Raw genomic sequence first — 13,760 nt, 5'->3', positions numbered from 1 at the left:
GATCGAACATGCATGTTCTGTTTTTGGCCGATCGCGGCAGCTACGGCAAATCTCCAAAGCCTAATCGAATTTTTGACCGTTTAAGTTCCTGATAATGTCCGATTTTTGGCTGTGGTAATTTTCAGGCAAGGATAACCTCCGACGCTTCAAACTACAAAATAGAAGGTAGCGTTGGGTTCATGGCGGCAGAAAAACTTGGATTTAGGTTTAGAGAGGTGTTTGAGGCAAGCATTTGAAGGCGGAGAGGTGATATTAGAGTGTTGTGTCATTAGAAAGTTTCCTAAATTTACATTTTAATTAATTGATTCCATATAAGTAGAACTTTCACTTTTCTTTGGGTTTTGTTGTAGGTTTTTTTTTCATCTTTGACCTGGTAAATGTGTATACTCTATATATATGTTTATGTTTAAGTTTGCTTTGGTGGTTAATTGGTGGCCGTATATGGGTCATATATGTTATAGTTTTGTTATATTTAGTTTTGTTTATTTTACCATTTTAACCCGGCAAACCCGGCGCAACGCACCGGGCAAATACTAGTTAACACTATTTAACTTTTTATATTTTCTTAAATAAAATTAGATTTAAATAAACCTAACTATGACCTGTGGCGGAGCAAGAAATTATTTTCTATGGGTTCAGAAATTTTTTGGTCCTTAGATTTTGTTTATGGCCGTCTTCGAGACGGGTGCCCCAAATGAATACTAAAAAAATGAGCCCTTATATATAATTCTTTTTCCTCATAAATCGGCAAAAGTTGTGATAACAATAAACAAACAGAAAGTTATATAACAATAAATAAAAAGAAAACAAAGTTAAACAATAAACAAAACAAAGTTAACGAATAATTAAGGGTGTCCTACAGTCGAATGTTAACAAAACCGAACCAGTAACTAACAATAACAAAAATTAATAACCATTGTATGGAACTTGTCACGGTTATGGTAACTAATAAAAAAGATAAAGCTTCATCGTAAAGTAGATATATCCGGAAACGAAACGATCTATAAAACGTAAGAAATTTTATAAAGTATCCTTAAACTATTAAATTAAATGACCTATGTGCAATGCAGTGTATTGTTGGTTCAGTTTGTTGTGTTGTGCTTTTTTTCAACTCTTTTTTTAAATACCAATAATTAAAAGAAATAGGTTTAAGCTAGGATTTGACCTTTGACAAATGACATTTATATATGCTTTTGTCTTTTTCAACCCCTTCTTATATTTGTTTAAAATCAGAGTTATAGTTCATCGTTGGGAAATCTAAAAACACCACTATGGCTATCTATCTTCAATATTCTCTTCCTTTCATTTTAAAATTTTAATGGGTTTTGGTCATCAAAAAAGAATAGTTTCGCTTGTTAATGCGTACTACATATTATATGTAAAACTAAAAATAGACTGGGTTCGGGTTAACCTGTAGCTACAAAGGTAGCTCTGCCGCTGACTACGACCTATTGGCTAATAACACTCTCAAATAACAGGTTGGTTGCTGATGCTTCCGTCTTTTAACATATATTTTTGTTCCCAACGAGCTGAGACTAACATAAGCTTAAGTCTGTTACTCTCCGGTTGCCAGAAAAAATGTTGTTGGCCGGAGAACTCAACCTTAACTCCACCATCACTTGAACATCGCCGTTAAGCACCACCACTTGAACGTCGCCACCACCAACTACTAAGTGAACACCACCACCACCAACTTACTCACCACGTACCAACTAACTACCACCACCTTTTTCGCGAAAACCTTCTACATGTTAGGGATTTTGCTTACTTCTCAACTAATCAGACCAACAAAAGTTGTTCGTCCTCGAAGCCCTAGTTTGTCATCTAAGTGGTTTGGTGCTTGTCGGATTTGCCTCAAACCACCGGCAACCACCATCACAGAGTTGGTACGACCCTCTTCTTCTACCACTGGTAACTCCGATAGTGGTTCTAGGGTTCCGAAAAACTCAATAATTGGGGCTTTTACTAGAAAAATGTTCTTAAAGTCTGGCATATGGTTACAAAGAGGTTTGGGACGAAAATGTTGAGTTTTCTGGCTAAAAAGAGTTTTTGCTAAAACGTTTTTGCGGCAACCGGAGACTAACAGAGTTAAGCTTCTGTTAGTTGGTGCTCGTTGGAACAAATATGTTAAAAAATGGGACCGTTAGGAGCCAACCCGTTAGGCGGGACTGTTATTTGTCAATAATCCGTAGTTGGGACCGTTTAAATCTAATTTTCCCTTTTAATGACCATATGCTTAGTTAGGTGTAGTTGTTTTCTAAAATATAAAATGTTTGTAGTCTGCAGACCACTTATGCAAACCTCTGTAAAAGAAGAGGTGGACCAAATGTCTCCAGTATGTAACAGGAAGGCTTCTTGTTTTTTTAACTTCTGGAGACTGCTAAAATAAACTAAAATTTAGGGTAAATGATTCAATCTTCTCAAGCAAAAATCAAACCTAGGTCTTTTCGATATGAGTTTTCAAATGCTATATACATTGATTTCAACTTTCAAATACACGAAAACCTAATTACCAATTAATTTCAATATCACCATGAGAAAATTTTCGCAAAGAGAACATTTGAAGGTTGTTAATTCAACTTACAGTCAACGTCAAAGTTTGGAAGAGACGACGGGTAGTGGCGGTGGCGGGGAACAACAGGGATAAAGGGTAGCAAAACTGGGTACAGTATCATTACGCCTCGAGTGTTGGATCTCAATCGGTGGAGTAGGGGCGAAGACCGTTGGAGGAGCGAGGGGTGGTGATTAGGGTTGAGAGTAGAGATGGCCAAAAAAACCGGTTGGGGAACCGGTTTACCGGTTTAAACCGGAAACCGGTTTTTACGAAAACCGGTTTTTTAAAAACCGGTTTGACCGGTTTACAAACCGCCGGTTCGTATATCGGTTACAAGTTCTAGAGAAAAAACCGGTTACTGAACCGGTTATGGAAAAAACCGGTTAATTTTAAAACCGGTTATTATGAAAAAAACCGGTTATTTAAAAAAAAAAAACCGGTTAATTAAAAAAACCGGTTATTAACCGGTTCTAACCGGTTTCTAAACCGGTCCTAACCGGTTAGACCGGTCCGAGTTTTGCACCAAAAAAACCGGTTAATAAACCGGTCCGGTTATTTAAAAACCGGTTTTTTTCCAGGCCAAGAAAAACCGGTCCGGTTATTAACCGAACCGGTTTTTAAAAAAAAACCGATTTGTGCACCTCTAGTTGAGAGTATGTGATAGAGAACGATGGTTTATGAGGTTAGAAACAAGTCAGAAGAGGTAAAAAAAGGCTGAGCCATATTAACACTAAGGTGCTGTTTGTTTTTTAAGAGGTAAAATGTCTGCAGTCTGCGGACCATATCTGCAGGCATCTGCAGCAGAAGAGGTGGACCAAACTTCTGCAGTCTGCAACAAGAAGACCGTTTGTTTTTTAATGTCTGCAGACTGCTATAATAAATGGAAAATTAAATAAACCGATTTTTTTAAACTTTATTCAACAACAAACTAATAATAATCGTTCAATTTTAACAATAATCAAACAACAAACATTCATAAACCTTCTACAAACTTTAAAATCAACAACAAACTAGTAATAATTGTACAACTTTAACAAAAAATCAAACAACACATTCATAAATCTAAACATTCTACAAACTTTATTCAACAACAAACTAGTAATAATAGAACAATTACAATAATGGTGAATAGACTATCAAATCTTGAAGAAATAAGCATGCCAAGGTAGATGATGGTGGAGGTGATAGCTAGGGCTGGAGGTGGCGGAGACGGCAGTGATGTGGGGAGAAAGGAAGGCAGCGGCGGTCGGCTGGGGGTAGGTGGAGGAGCAGTGGTGGTCGGATGGGTTAGGTGGAGAAGCAGCGGCGGCGACGGCTATTGCGGCGAATGTTCGGTGAACTCACACTATATTGACAATGTTAGGTATTGAACAGAGTCGGTACGTAGCAGAAACACAAACACACACGCACAAACGAAAGCAATAAATAAGAAACACGGGATTTTACGTGGTTCGGTCAAGGCGACCTACGTCCACGGGCTGCAACTAGGGTATTATATTAAGCACAGTACAAAAATTACAATACATGACTATGACATATATATATAGAGAGAACAATTAGGTTAAGTGACTTAAGGACCAAGAAAACGTCAAATGGGCTTTCCTCCATAATTAAATGGGCCGCCCCTTTTGTCTTCTAATCGTCAACCAACGAACCCGGCCCAAAGGCCTTCACTAATCCTAACAATCTCCCACTTGAAGGCCTTGCGATAAATTCTAGCTCGCCATTCAAGTACAAAGCAACCCAGTCGTCAGTAATATCAGTAATCTTTATTACCAAGTCTTCCAAGCTTCCAGTTCCCTTAAACAAGCTAAGACTTACCTCTAGTTGCAGCAACCCCCTTCAACATCAAGTACCAGAAGGGCCAGTTAAAGCTCCACCAAGCTCCAACTCATCAGCCAAAACTGATCTGTCCTCTATCTCAACTGATACGCACGATCCACCAGTTCCAGAGATGATCCGAGAACCACTACCACTCTCCTTTTTTAGCAAGAGTTCCCCAGGAGAGATTTTATCAATCGAAATAACGGTCTTCAAAACCCAACGTTGTTTTGTAACTGTTCCCAGAACACAAACCGCGCTCCCACTGTCACCAAACCCCTTACCTGTTTTAGACCTTCGACCCCGCTCAACTTGAATCACCTTGGCACAAGGCTCCACTCTTGCAAATTGAACCTTATTTTGCCCCTTCGACTCAGCAAACCCAACTTTGTTTTGAGGGACGGTCATACTTCCCTCAGTAGGCACTTCCACCATGTATAATGAACCACACCTGTTTCCACGAGCAATAACCAGACTACCTTTAGTTACCCTCCATTTACCTCCACCGAAATTTACTTCCATGCCTAGTTCATCCAGTTGACTAACAGAAATAAGCCTTCTCTTCAATGATGGAATAACCCTAACATTCTTCAAGTTCCAAACGGTTCCCAATGGAGTTACCAAATTAACGTACCCCATGCCCGCAACATTAAGAACATCACCATTAGCAATACGTACCTTCCCAAAGTTACCAACCTTTAGATTCACCATTGTTTCCCCGCTGTGCGTAGCGTGAAACGAAGATCCGGAATCCATGACCCAAGAGTCCACCATGCTATCAACACTACAAAATAATGCCTCGCCATCACTGACGCCTTCATTAACCTGTTCAGCAGTGTTCACCTCAGCAGCCTATCCCTGTAATCTATTTGGACAATCACTCTTAACATGTCCAACTTCATTACACCTCCAGCACTTCACATTCTTCCGAGTTCTAGATGAACTCCTCCCTCGACTCCCACTGCTCCTATTATTTTCCCTTCCACTGCCTGCATAAAACATATCAGAAGATGATCCGCCACTCGTGCATTTCCGGCAAACGTCTTCACCCAACACAATGTCTCGGACCCCCTCAAATGTCAAATCATCGGCCCCCGCAGAACTAGTAATGGCCGTTACAGTTCCGGACCAACTCTCAGGCAGAGAAAATAACAATATAATAGCTTGAGTCTCATTATCCAACTTCATACCTACATAAGCTAACTTGGACATAATTGAGTTGAAATTATTAATGTGACCTGTGACTGAACTTCCCTCGTGCACCCTTGTCATAAACAATTCCTTCATCAAGAACACCTTATTGGCCGCATACGGTTTTTCATACATATTTGACAGAGCTGTCATCATACCACGAGCCGTGGTTTCTTTCATGATATTAAAAGCAACGCCCCTCGTCAAAGCCAATGTAATTTTACCTCTAGCCTTCTTGTCCTTTGAGTTCCAAATTGCTTCATCGGCTTTATCCATATTATTCGGCTTTTCCTCCAATACCATATCCAAATCATGTTCCCCAAGTAACGCCTCTATTTGCATTTTCCACCATGCAAAATCAGTCTCGTCAAACTTGTCGATTTGAACCTTCCCGTCTTCAGACATCGCAAACGAGAAAATAGAGAAAAAACCAATAAACAAAACTCTAACCCAAAAAAAAAACCCGAAACCCGAAACCTTTCTTGTAACCCGAAACTCCTGTCAACAAATACCCCAAACCACGCAATCAAAGCAAACCCGGATAACAAACCGAATCTGAACACCCAACCTTCGATTCTAGTCCGGCGACAAGAAGCAGCCGAAACTACTTCTTACTTCGATTAACAGTCGCACGACAGCAACAAACGGCAGTGGCTGAGCGACGGTGGTGGTTAATAGTATTTTCCGGCAGTGGCGCAAAACCGGTGGCAGCGTTCCGATCGGCTAAGAAGAGACAGTGACTTCAAGGGTTGTTAAACCCTAATCGCTATACAAGAAAAAATACGGCTTCTGTTCTTCTTTGTTGGTTCTTTGTCACACAAGCCCACACACAAAAAAAAAACAAAAGAAAACCTATTTGTTTTATGTGATGACTCCTTTTTTTTTTTTGCTTGCAGCTCACGACAGAAAAGAACAAGGAAATTTAATTCCTTTTTAAATACAAGATTTATTAACCTCAAATCTTCTCTTGAATATCGTGCCACACCAAAACAAAAATTACAAGGGCTTTACGAACAAATAAATAAGGAACCTGCCTACCAAAGATGAACCAGCTCATGTCTCAGTGCACAGCGCGTTTAACGAACCCTCGGCTCTGATGCCACTTGTTAGGTATTGAACAGAGTCGGTACGCAGCGGAAACACAAACACACACGCACAAACGAAAGCAATAAATAAGAAACACGGGATTTTACGTGGTTCGGTCAAGGCAACCTACGTCCACGGGCTGCAACTAGGGTATTTTATTAAGCACGGTACAAAAATTATAATACATGACTATGACATATATATAGAGAACAATTAGGTTAAGTGACTTAGGGACCAAGAAAACGTCAAATGGGCTTTCTCCATAATTAAATGGGCCGCCCCTTTTGTCTTATAATCGTCAACCAACGAACCCGGCCCAAAGGCATTCACTAATCCTAATAGACAAAAGTGGAATCAAAGTTGTCGAAACAGATGATGGCATGGTTTACTTCGTGCCTTTTGCCGGTATCCGGCCGAAGGACGTAACCGTAGATTTGAAGGGCCGTTGGCTCCTTATGTACGGGAAGGCGTCGACTGTTAACATGCCCGGGGGCACTGAAGTGTTAACCGCTGAGTTAATGCTTCCATTGCCTGAATTTGAATCAGGGGAGTATGCTCCGACTGACATTGATGTGAAGTGGCAATTTAATGAAGATTGTGACTGTTAAGGGTTACAAAGAAAGGGTGAAGAATGTCCCTAACAAGGGATCAAAGAAATAAGGAATTTTAGTTTTTACTTTAATGTTTCAAGAATGAAGAACATGTGACTTTTATGTCTTGTTTTATATTTAAATCTTTTGGGCTATTGTGTGTTTAAATGTTTTATTTTTAAAGCATGTGGCATGATATGACGATAGTTTAGTTTTCATTAAATTTATATGTGATGCATGCATGAATATGTTTTTAGACTGTGATTTAGTGGTTGGTTGTAACAATAGAGGTCAGCAAGTCATGAATTGATGGAGTGTAAATCCACGTGTTTCAAAATTTAGCTTGTATTTCTCGAAGTTGAAAGAACCCAAAAAGAATATTTGTTTCAAAATTTAGCTTGTGTTTCTCGAAATTGAAAGAACCCGAAAAGAATATGGAAAGTGGAAACAAGCCGGCATAAGATTTTAGAACATTGTTATGGGATTGTTATTTCGGCATTTGAATTCTAACAACCCGACATAAGATTTTGTGGACCGATTCATTTTGGTACAAGTGATCAGGATCATTTTGGTACAAGTGATCAGGATCGGGTCAAGTCGTCATATAATAGAATACGGTATGATAATAATATGATATATAATACGTCATTAGAAAACAATTAATAAAAAATACATCTTTAGAAATTAAAGAAAACATTGATTTTCATATTTTAAGACGATATATCACATCTTTGACAGAAACATTCACAAATAACTCTTTCTTAATGTAACAATTTCTATATTCCTTAAATCACGCAGGGACAAATGCATCTTGATTTACAACTAAAATATCGTGTGGCCTGATTGTTGACAAGAATTATTGAACCCGTCATATAAATTTTGAAGACAAAACAGCCATGGAAGTTCACATAAACTAATGAATAACCATTTGACGAACGTTGATCAACCGAACCTAAACTAAGACGAAAACTGGTTAGCTAGAAGCGATAACCAAAAACCATTGGATAAGAGAATTGAATAACAACTATCTCGGTTTCAGTTGAGACCCGAAACTAAACCAAGCCGACCTATACTGACCCCTAGCGTGTAGCATCGATCCGATTTAGAAACAAAACAAAATTGAAATATAACTATCATACATGAGAACTACAATCCCTTTTGATTGAAAACCAAAAAACAATTGATATTTTGTTTCTAAGATATTTATATAATTAGTTGTTTTAGTTATAAACTTTTAGATTAGTTTGGTCATGGGTGTCGTCGTATAGAAAGCACAAGATGAAATTAGATCGTACCAAAGCAAGCCTCGCGTTGTTGAGAGTCGCAGGGTGCGTAAACGTCTTCTTTAAGTCATGGGCGTCATCATATGAAAATGATTGGGAAAACTCCAACATACGCTTCATCTAATTTCCAAACTTTTTTTCATGTAGAACCTCAAAAATGAGGTACATGGTTCCATTATCCATATCGTGTAGAAATAGCAACTTCATGTTTTTTAAATAAAATTAGTACTTTCATAATTGTATGTAAAAAATTGCAAATTAAATTCTAATTTAAAAAAACTTATTAAACATTTAGAAATCAAGTTTAATGATACAAAGTGCAATTGCAATTGCAAGTAGTGTCTTATAAATGAAATCAGAACAGCTAGTTCACTCGATTAACTCATAAGATCATGGTTTAATTGGTCAATTACAATACACTCCTCTTATTTGAATCGGACACATTGATGAAGACCGGATGAACGAGGTGGGCCATGGGCTCTAGAGATGAAAAAACACCGAGTCCAAAACCGGACCCGAAAGAGAAAAACCCGGACCAGGTTTTTCCAATATCCAAAACCGGTTTTCTCAAATGCGCAATCTATACTCGAAATTACCCAAAAAATACCTCAAAAAAGTGCAGCAGGTTAGAAATCCCAATCTATACCTGAAAAATACCCCCAAAAAAGACCCGAAAATAGGGTTTTTTCAATACCCGATGGCCGATACTAGGGTATCAAAATACCAGGTTTTAGAATACCCAGTTCTATGCTTGACCCGAACCCGATTCATGGGGTATGGTTTTTGGAGAGAATACCTGGACCCGAACCCGAACCCAAACCCAAACCCGACCCGGGTATGGACAATATCCGATTTTCCAGTACCTGGTCATACCTGAAACTGGTTCCATACCCGAAACCGGGTATTAGAAAAACTCAATTTGTGCACCTGGCTCCTTTGATGGACATGAAATGTGATGGATCAAAAGGATTACTTGAACGGCTGCACTAGAACTACCGTGAACACCTATTGTTCTTTTAAGTGATTTATGAAATTTTGGGAAAATACCTAAATTTTAGCGTTCACTTTAGGCCTCCAAAACAATTCGGCCGACCCTTTATGCATGTATTAGGACGTTGGAGTTGGATAAAGAAAATAAGTTAGCGATTTGTTGATTTACTTATAAGGTGTATATAATTTTTAAAACAAAAATTTAATAATAAGTTTATTTCAGAAGTTGTCTTATGTCCATAGACATATATAAACTTATTTAAGCATTTTACAATTCAACAAAAGTACGCATAGTCTCACACATGCTACCTCACATCTTTTACATTAGGGTCGGGTCGAGCTCATTGCTACAATATCATCAATCAACCGACTCAACTGAATAGAAGATGAACCCGTCTTAGTTATCGACTCTTTAGCCAAATTTAACCAAGTATTTGCGTTTTGCGTAAATGCATCTTGTTTTGATTCCATAATATCCCTCACTGCCTTTTCAACTAGTAACCGATCACAAGCATCTTTCATGTCTATTCCCAGTTTCCATACCTCTTCCACAAATCTACTGTTCGCATGTTGGTCCGCAAAGTATGGCCAACAAATCATGGGAACACCCTCTACTATACTCTCCATAGTCGAGTTCCATCCGCTATGTGTCAAAAACCCACCAATGGCCGGATGGGCGAGGACATCTTCTTGTGGAGCCCATTCTACTATACACCCGACTTCTTTTGTACGTGCTAGCAACTCAGCCGGAATCCTAGACTCGTCATACCCACCATTGATTGACCCGGGCCGTCTCACCCACAAAAAGGGTTTTCCACTATTAACCACACCATACCATATTTCGAGCAATTGTTCAACTGTCATTGTTGCAAGACTCCCTATGCTAACATAAATGACGGTTTTTGGATCGTGCTTATCGAGCCATGACATGCAAGTTCTATCTTCCTTCCAAACACTATTAGAAAATATGTTTTCTTGCGATGATGGTGCTGCATTGGCTTTAAGTTGAGTTTTGTGAAGGGTGTGAAGTGGGCCTATGGTATAAATATTTGGACAAAGTTTTCGCATGTGTGGGAGTACGAGACTATCCAACTCTTCAAACGTGTTAAGTATGAGACCTTGCGCTCGAGGAACCGCGTGAGCTTCTTTCACAATGAGTTCCATAATCGGGTTCGGCAAGTCGATGGAACGACAAAAGCTAGGAAGATCACGTCGTCGAATAATATGCTTTGTTCCTGCCACACTTGTTACCAACTTGTCTAGATCATTTCCTGAGTAACAAGAAAATAGACTGCTAGCTATAAATTAAATAAATCAAAGCCTATTGCTATTAGTTTACTTTTATATCAAAATACAAAGTTATGAAGTTGATAAGTAAAGTCTTATCAAAAGTTTACAAATTATTTTTTAATATACATTTTTGATACAAAAATATTTTGTAAGTGTTTATCTGAAGTTAGAATCAACGTCATTTAATACTAAATACTTTGGATTATGTATAAAAGAGATATATGATTGTGAAAGCAGATATAAAAAAAGTTAAATGTACGGGGATGCTTGGTGGTTTTTAAATAATTCTATTAAAAGATTGTCTTAGAGTTAGCAAACACTAAAAAGTGTTTAGTTCACTAAAAAACCAATAAATCATTCATGAAGCCTCTTATCCGAACGTATTTATAAAATGTTAGAATGGAGCCTTTGAACCGGTGGGTTCCAAACAACACATAAATGTTGAGGTAATTAAAATAGTATTGATATTTTTTTTAAAATAAAATCATCCTAACATTACATTTTTAAGGATTTAAATTCAACAATTCACTTTTAGAAGACAAATACATCCCACTAGGTCCTAATGTTAACTTTTCATTTATAATAATAAAAGATGTAATAAGTTTATGGGTAAGAGATCTCGGCTCATTTATTGAAATTTTTGGTCCGGGTCCTTACTCCTTAGTTCTAGCTCCCCATCAAAGTAAGATTAATCAAGTATCGGGCAGAACCAGAAGAGAGTTAAGAGGGTTTATTAATCACCGATAAAAAACTTTTATACGAGTAGTTTGTAGTACCAATTAGAACTTGTCATATGTCCTCAAACTAACCGTAACGAGCATGTTTACTAATCATTTACTCGTCACGACTTAATAAGTTTCATGTCTCGTAATCAACGCCTACGAGTAATTCATAAGTCCATTAGTCGCGACGAGTAAATTATAAAGTTAAACTAGTCGTGACGAGTTAATTACTAATAAACTACTCGTGTAGGGAATATAAACCGGGTAAACTAGTCGTCGCAACTAAAGGACTTATGAATTACTCGTGGCGTTTATTACGAGGCATGAAACTTATTTAGTCATGATGGGTAAATGATTACTGAACGTGCTTGTTACGGTTAGTTTAGGTACACACGGCAAGTTTTAATTGGTTCTACAAACTACTCGTCACGACTAGTTTATAATATCTATTTCTGGAGTTTTTTACAAATGGTACCTAAACTAGAAATTTGTTTTCATAAATGCTTATTTTGGGAATTTTCCCTTATAATAAATATCATAGTTGTTGACTTGTTTCCCTTCGTATGCATGATTTAAGAGCATAATTAGTGGACAATTTGAAATAATTTTCCCTTAAAATAAATAAAGTAGATGCGCCTACATACGTTGAATTTTTATATTAAAATTTTTTTTAACGAAAACGACGAGATGCACCGTTTAAAATATTTTGGTCAATGTTTAATTTTGAAGCTCAGAGGAGCTTTGTCTATTTACGTATCTAGTGTTTATCTTACTAGCAAATTAAGATAAATGGAAAAGGTATACAACTAACAATTTGGTGATCGGCTTTGTTAGTTACTCAAAAAAATCCTAAAAATGTAAAAAAGAGATTAAACAACTAACAATTTGGTGATCAATTTAACTATAAAAAGATAACAACTTTCTATAAGATTTAGAAACTTATTGTAAAATTAACTATAAAATTAACTACTTTTGACGTATTACTATCATACCAATCAATTTAACTATAAAAAGATAACAACTTTCTATAAGATTTAGAAACTTATAGTAAAATTAATTTAATTTTAAAAACATAAACCTATAACCAAACATGTTGAAAAGAAAAATTCCGAGCTGTAAAGGGGACATCCCTTGCTTCAATAAGAGCAGGAAGATTCATGTACGTCCACAAGCAGCATGGACTTATGGTCTCCAAGAAAATAACCGGAATCGATGTCTCTATCGCTATATCCACCGCAAAAGGAAAGCATGCATCGGGTATCATCACAGTCACTGGCCGCTCTGATTTCCGACTTAGCATGCCTGAAACCATCATCTCCAGGAAAAGAGGTTTGGCCACTGCATCTATGGCATCCATCAACTCCATGAACCGGTCTACTGAGACCGGTTTTTCATTGTCAACTCCATCAGGGATGGTCTGGAATTTGAAGTTAGGATAGCGGTTGAACCGGGACAGCACGTGGGTGTGGCGAAGAAGCGGGTGGTGGATATGTTCGGTGTTGAGGAAGGTGACATGGATGCCGGAAAGACATAGAAGCTCCGCTAACTTAAGAGCACAGTTAACCGGGCCTTGAAATGGTATGGGAAATATTAAGACATGAGGTTCAAGAGTTTGATCCATGTTTGTGACAATTTTGACCAATTTGATTGTTGTGAAATTGTGGAAGGTGATCAAGGAACTTATTTATTGATATTGAGAATGAGCCATGATAATGTTTGTTTAATAGTTAATAACTTAATACAAAAAAATATGTTTGTGGAGTCGGCCAAGTGGGGAAAAACTATTTAATGAGTGGCTAATTTGAAGTTATTTTATTTCATTATATCCTATTATACTTTATACTTATCCTGTAGATTAATATTGAATATTGATGTCACAAGTTGTTTTAAGATGATCTTTTGTGTTGTAGATGTATTTCTGTTTGTGTGATATGTTGGTATGATGACCCAAACTTGTTTCTTTTAAGACGCAGCTTAAAAGCTCATCCAGGTTCACCATCTGTAGAAAGTAGGGGTCATCAATAACTAGAACTGCTATCTAGGGATGTAAATGAGTCGGTGATCATTTGGCATCCAGCATTTCATTGAACAGATCCGGACGTTGCGAGTAAGGTGTTGATTGTTATAGAAGTTGGCGTCTTAAGTCGAGACTATCATGTTGTGGTTACTGGTTATACATACAGTTTTGTTTTGCAGAAGGAATGGAAGTTTTGTCTTGTATTTCATTTGGATC

General features: G+C 37.6%; 1 pseudogene; it reads right to left on the bottom strand.

The window, feature by feature from the left end:
• Positions 1-9,784: 9,784 nt before the first annotated feature.
• Positions 9,785-13,148, bottom strand: LOC143604949 (7-deoxyloganetic acid glucosyltransferase pseudogene; annotated as a pseudogene).
• Between the last annotated feature and the right edge of the window lie 612 nt (positions 13,149-13,760).

This window comes from Bidens hawaiensis, unplaced genomic scaffold (genome assembly GCF_021521415.1).
Source record: "Bidens hawaiensis isolate Kalapana, Puna unplaced genomic scaffold, B.hawaiensis_p1.1 tig00067398_1, whole genome shotgun sequence".
Lineage (NCBI taxonomy): Eukaryota > Viridiplantae > Streptophyta > Magnoliopsida > Asterales > Asteraceae > Bidens > Bidens hawaiensis.
This window is presented reverse-complemented; position numbering and strand designations above follow the sequence as displayed.